At 53.8% G+C, this 6,001-nt stretch overlaps 1 protein-coding gene across 2 annotated transcripts in view; it reads right to left on the reverse strand.

The window, feature by feature from the left end:
- The window catches only part of LOC114497325 (N-acetyllactosaminide alpha-1,3-galactosyltransferase), a 53,405-nt gene extending 49,046 nt beyond the window's left edge, over positions 1-4,359 (reverse strand). The window contains exon 1 of one of the 2 annotated variants that reach the window (XM_036022163.1): positions 4,126-4,358. The gene's annotated coding sequence lies outside the window, so the exon portion shown is untranslated. Of the gene's footprint in view, positions 1-4,125 lie in introns of both variants that reach the window. The other variant, XM_028513034.2, reaches the window with a different exon arrangement.
- Between the last annotated feature and the right edge of the window lie 1,642 nt (positions 4,360-6,001).

Here is a 6,001-nt window from a genome sequence, read left to right on the forward strand (position 1 = left end):
CCATTTCCTCCTGCTCCTCTCACACCTTGCTCTACTAGCCAGCCCTGCCCTCTCCTGCACCAGATCCTTCCCCGGAGCCCATATCTCACTTGTCTTTTCTACCCTGAAATTATTTCCTTCTTTCCATCTTCCTACAGCTCTATAGCTCAATCTTCTCACTGGCCTTTTCAAACTCCTGCAAAGAGTTGCATATACTCACCATCTCCATTTTTTTCTCTCTCACCTATCAGCAATCTAGCCAGCCTGCCCCACATTCCAGCAAAACTGCTTCCAGTATGTATTTCAGTAATCTTCCAAACTGCCCAGTGTACTTTCCAGTCCTTATCTTCTGATTCTGCTCCACACCATTTAGCACGGAAGCAAATTCATTATTCCCCAGCCCCACACAGTCCTCATTGCGTATCCTCTCAGCTAGCGGAACCATTATTCACCCGGTGACCCGTGGCAGAAAGCCAACACGAGACAATGAATTCTGCTCCAGACTTGCCAAGTTTGCAGTGCCTTTGAGACATTCAAAGAGAGATACACGAATAGCAGTTGATCAGGTGAGTTGGGGAGGGGGGCCCAAAACAGAGATCTGGAGATAAAGACGATTGTTATAGAGGTAGCATTTAAGGCCTTGAGTCTGGGTGAACTCACCTCGTTTACAGAGCATAAGACCTTGAAATCTCAGGTGATACACAGGGAGCTCTCCTGAGTCAGAAATTCCTCTTCCTAAGGTCAACCGTTCCAACCACCACCTGATTCCTTCCCTCCTGGGTCATGGCTCCTACTGACCTCCACGCCATCATCTTACTTTGTATTCTGTACCCTGCTCGTGTTGTCCTCACCAGAGACTCCTAAAGTTCCATCATAAAATAAAAGGTATGAGCTCCCACTGCCCAATCACTGAAATAGCTAAAATCAAAAAGATCGACAACACCAATTCTTGTCAAGGATGTGGAATAATCACAAGGCTAGTTAGTACACTGCTGTGGAAGGGACAATGGTATACCCCGTGACCCAACAGTTTTATCCTAGGTGAAAACAAATGTCTACAAAAGAATTCTAGATGGAGAGCAGTTACCAACTAGTGGGGGAGGCTAGGGGGTGGAGGGATTGAGCAAAAAGGAAAACGGACTCACGGGCATGGACAACAGGGTGGTGATTGCAGGGTGGAGGTGGGTATAAGGGGACTAAAAGGTAATGGAAAACATACAATAAAGATTAAATTTCAAAAAAAAAAAAAGAATTCTGTAAGAAATAACAGCCAAAACTGAGAGTAACCCAGATGTCCATTAACAACAAGAGCGTGGATAAGCAAATCATGGTATGTCCATGCAACGGAACACTACCCAGCAATAAAAGGAACCAACCACTCATACAAGCAGCCACACCGCTGAATTTGACAGACACTGTGGCCAGGGCAGTGGCGTCTTCCACTGAGCCAGACACGAAAGAGCCATGCAGTATGATTCCATGTATGTGCAGTCCAAGAGCCAGCAAAGTGAATACATGGTGAGAAAATCAGTAAGTGGTTACCTCCAAGGGCAGAAGGAAAATTGGAAATGGGAACTTTCTAGGATGTGGTCATACTTTATATCTTATTTTGGGTGGCGGTTACACAGGTGTAAACAACGGTCAAAACTTGTTAAACACAACACTTAAGTTGTGTGGATTTTACTGTATATCCATTACACTTTCAAAATTTGAGAAGCACATACTTTTAAAGTATCCGTAAAATAAACAGTAAAGTGAAAGTACAGGGCAGAACACATTCATTTCAAAGAAAATTGCGTTTCTGCCACGAATTCACCTGAATGAGTGCCAGTTCCCCCACCCCATGCTGCCCCCCGCAGCTTTCAGTCATTCTCCCCGCCTTTGTTCCGATCTTAAGGATATCTGTCCATTAGCCGTTTTCTAGCCACCATGAGAGACGATTCAATGGAAAGAGCGCACGGCTTAGAACCAGGCAGAGCTGCATTCAAACGCAGCTGCAATTTAAGAGCCGATGAGTGAGCCTTCACTTCCTCAACTGTGAAATGGGTTAACAATACCCACCCTACCCTGAGGGGCTGCGCTAAGACCTAGCCACGTGCTGACTAGCCGCTGGGGAACCCGATTCTGTCTGACCTCAGCCTGTGAAACCAACTCACATGTGGAGAGCCCCTGAAGTCCTGGAAAAGCTCCGAGGCTGAGACTCACTGGCTTCCTCTCCCAGACGGGTGAGGAGGTGGCGGGGACCCTGGGGCCGTGGAGTTAGGGTCTGAGTGAACTGGGGCTAAGAGCTGGAGAAATGTCTGCTCAGCGCCACAGTGGCCAGGGAGAGGTACCCCTGGCCTACAGGTTAGGCCAGGTAAGATTTAGCTACTGGAGGATCTTGCCCAAATCACTTTGCACCCCTCTTGGCTCAGTATCTGCAGGCTGGGTCTGAGGAATTGGGTATTAAACATGGCCTCTCCCTGGCCTGTGCAGCCTGGTTGATTGGGTGGGGACCAGTAGATCAAAAGGTCCCAAGTTCCATTCTGGTCAGGGCACATGGTTTCTGGTCAGGGCACATGGTTTCGGGTTCGGTCCCCAGTTGGGGCACCTGCAAGAGGCACTTGCAACAGATGGACATTTCTTTCTCACACTGATGTTTCTCTCCCTCTCTCCCTCTCTTCCCCTCTCTCTGGAATCAGTAAAAGAAAAAAATGTTAAAAGAAAAAAAATGTTAAAAACAACCACCACCACCTCTGGGAGTTCCCAGTATATAGAAGAGATAAAGGCAGAACTGAACTGGTTCTCCACTGTGTTGGCCCTTGAACCAGGATCCTTGGGGCATAATGTGAAATCCCCTGGACCGGGTAAACCCTAGGGACTCTTTCCCCGCTTCCAACCTGCCTTATTCAGCCAATGACACCTGTTACTTGGAACAGTAACTGGGATCTGCACCTGCCCCCCATCTGGTAGGGGAGGGAAGGTATACCCAGAGATAACTCCAAACAAGGGCTTAGGGCAGCCAAAGCAGCACAGAAGTGCACCAGAGCAACTATATCCTCTCCCTGGCGCCCCAAACGCACGGAAGCCCCCCCCCCCCCCCCCATTCGGCTCGTCCTGACTCAGAGCAGTATTCCTTTTCCCGAGTTGCGGAAACTCAGGTCGTGTCTGGGAAAGCGTCTCCCGGCCAGGAGGCGGCAAGGCCAGGGTTCTCTCCTGCATCTCCTGCCTCCTGAGACACACCAGTTTCCAGGTGAATGAATGAGGCGACAAGGCCTGCTCACGACCCTGAGAGAGAGGGCAAAAGACAAGCGAAGCCACTAACGCAGCCGCCCGGGTCTGGGTTCCTCCTGAGGGGAGAGGAGACGCTGACACTGTCCGCGGGGGCCCTCCTTCTCCCCCGCGGGCCAGCGGGAAGACTGGGGAATCTCTCTGGTCGCTCGTTTTCCCCCACGCCTGACATTTTTCCCCCACTGTTTCTTGGCCGCCTTTCAAGAGTTTGTGTAATCATTCCGTTTAGCTGTTTTTCTGCCCTTTTCCAACGTGGGGTGGTGTCTCTTTCTTTGCAGAGTTGACGGGGCCCTTTCGCATCCCATCGCCCCAAAGAAGCATGCCCTTCGCTGCAAAAGTTACAAAACCCGAAACTTTCTGCACGCCAAGTTTTTGGCTTGGTGCTGGGCTCTGCGAGCTCTCACCTCTTCCCCTGCGTCCATGCGCCCCTCGCTCTACGCCCGGGCTCCCCTTCCCAAGGGACAGCCTCTTCCCATCCAGTCCTGGGCGAGAGCCATGCTTCCTTCCTGTCCCAGAGACGGGGACAGACTCCTCACTGCTTTTGAGACTTCTTCGGTGGTCTTACTCCTGCCCCCTGAGCCTCCTCCCTTCCACCCTCTCGCCGCGGACCCGATGCGGAGGCCTCCGCCCGCAGCCCCTCAGGCCCCAGTCTGCAAGGCTGAGCAGAGACAGCGACGGGGACCGGATGGGGACAGTGATGAGGTCCGATTTGGAAGGCAGAGACGAGAACAAAAGCAGGGGCGCGAGGCAGAAATCGGGCAGGGCCGGAGCGGTAGCCCTTCTCTCCCCACTTCGCCCGCGCCCCAGCCCACAACCCGGGGATCTGGCCCTGCTCGCGGCCTCCGGTGGCCTCGGGCGGCGCCCCGCGGGACCCACCTGATCCGCAGAAACTGGGTGCGCTCGGGAACGGACCGCGCCTCGGCTCCCGGCCTCCGCGGCGCCCTCCACTGTCGGGACACGCGCTCGGCTTCACGCCGCCACCGCCCGAGCCCGGCCGGGTGTGCCGCCTGCGCTCCGGCCGGACGCCGGGCGCCGCCTGGGGCAGCAGGGAAAGCGCAGCCTGCAGGAGCGCAGAGGAGCGGCGAGCGCTCGGCGGCGGCGGCGCACTCCGGGTAGGGCGCCGCCCGCGGCTATTTATGCAGAGCGGATCCCGCCCCGGACACAGACAGCGGAGAGGCTGGCCGCGACAGGGCTCGAAGGGCAGTGCTTGCGCGTCTGGTGGCCCGGAGGCTGAGCGGGTGTTTGTTTCATTTCACTCAGGCAGAAAAAACCCTGAAACCAGCAAAAAAAAAAAAAGAGAGAGAGAGAGAGAGAGAGAGAGAAAAGAAAATCCCTGGTGACGGTGGCTGGCTGGGCCTTTGCCACCTCGGGCAGGCACGTGGTGAGGGTGGGGGTGGGCGACCCTGAGTCCGAGGGGGTGGGGTCTGTCACCCTGCTCTTTAAGGAGTGGCCTCCGCGCCCGGGCGCACCGCCACACCGTGGGGAAGCGGAGAGCCTGGGAGGTCCAAGCCACCATTGTTTCCTGGGGAAGGAAGCGCGTAGACATGGCCGCGACAGGCCGGAGGGCTCCAGCCGCCCTGGCCCTCCCCTCCCGCCAACCCCAGGTCTCCTGAGCTCGGGAGGTCAGGGGTTCTTCCTCGGGCATCTGGTGCGGGTCCTGTCTGTGCTTGTTCACAGACTTAGCGATCTTTGAGCCCAGAGTTTCTTGCACCGGGCTCTCCGCACCCCCTGTGGTTCTCCGCTGGAACTGTTTAGATGGGGCCCCAGCGGGGCAGCTGAGTTGGTTAGAGCATCTTTCTGCGGTGCCGAGCGGACGGGTCACGGCAGCGCCGTTCGCTGAGCAGGCCCCGGACTCTGTGAAACACGACTGCCATTTTGCTCGCCTGAGCTCCTGCCCCGGGACTGGAAGGAACTGGGCAGCCAGAACGCAGCATTACTAACTGGCCCCCAGGGCCACAGGCAGGAGATAACATTGGGACGAACTGCGGCCTCGGGCTACATGGCCCCAACAGCCCAGGGGCCGCACAGCAGCAACCCCACCCTGTTTTAATCCAGTTATAGTCCATTAAAAGCTCAAAGCCTCAACCCCTCCAGGCTGGTGTATCTGTCTACACCACGTGCCTCTCCTTTCTTGGAGAGTAAAATAAAACTTGACTTTCTACACTTCCTTCTCTTTGTGAATTCTTTCACAGCAACCAGCCCCTACCACCCTAACACCGAGTTGCCGGTTAGATCCCGGGGCAGGGCACAAACAAAAATCAACCAATGCATGCATAAAGAAGTAGAACAACAAAGCAATGTCTCCTCCCTTCCTCTCTCTCCCTGTGTCTCTCTCTCAAAGTAATCAATACATGATTTCATTTTTAAAAATTGTCCAGAAAGGAACCAAAAAGAAGTCTATTGCAGAGTGTGTGCTCCGTTCCCAGGAGGACAGCGACTCACTTCCGGTGAGTTGCTGAGGGCGCATCAGGCTGCCCTCTCCCGGTTTGTGTGGATGGAAAGGGGCCACGTGACAAGCTGGGGGAGGCCCACCTGGTGGCCCTACAAACTCGGGGACCCAAAGTAACCACATAGGATGGTTGAAAATCAAAACTTTCTAACTAAAAGCAGTTCATGGCAGGTAGTCTGGCCTTAGGCAGATATTTTTCTCTAACAAAGGTCAATCTTTACCTTAACTAAGCCTGTCTTTTTTTTTTTTTTTTTTTTATCTACGTAACATACCTGATAACAGTAACTTTGGAATATCAAAGTA

The sequence above is a fragment of the Phyllostomus discolor genome, chromosome 3, assembly GCF_004126475.2.
Source record: "Phyllostomus discolor isolate MPI-MPIP mPhyDis1 chromosome 3, mPhyDis1.pri.v3, whole genome shotgun sequence".
Lineage (NCBI taxonomy): Eukaryota > Metazoa > Chordata > Mammalia > Chiroptera > Phyllostomidae > Phyllostomus > Phyllostomus discolor.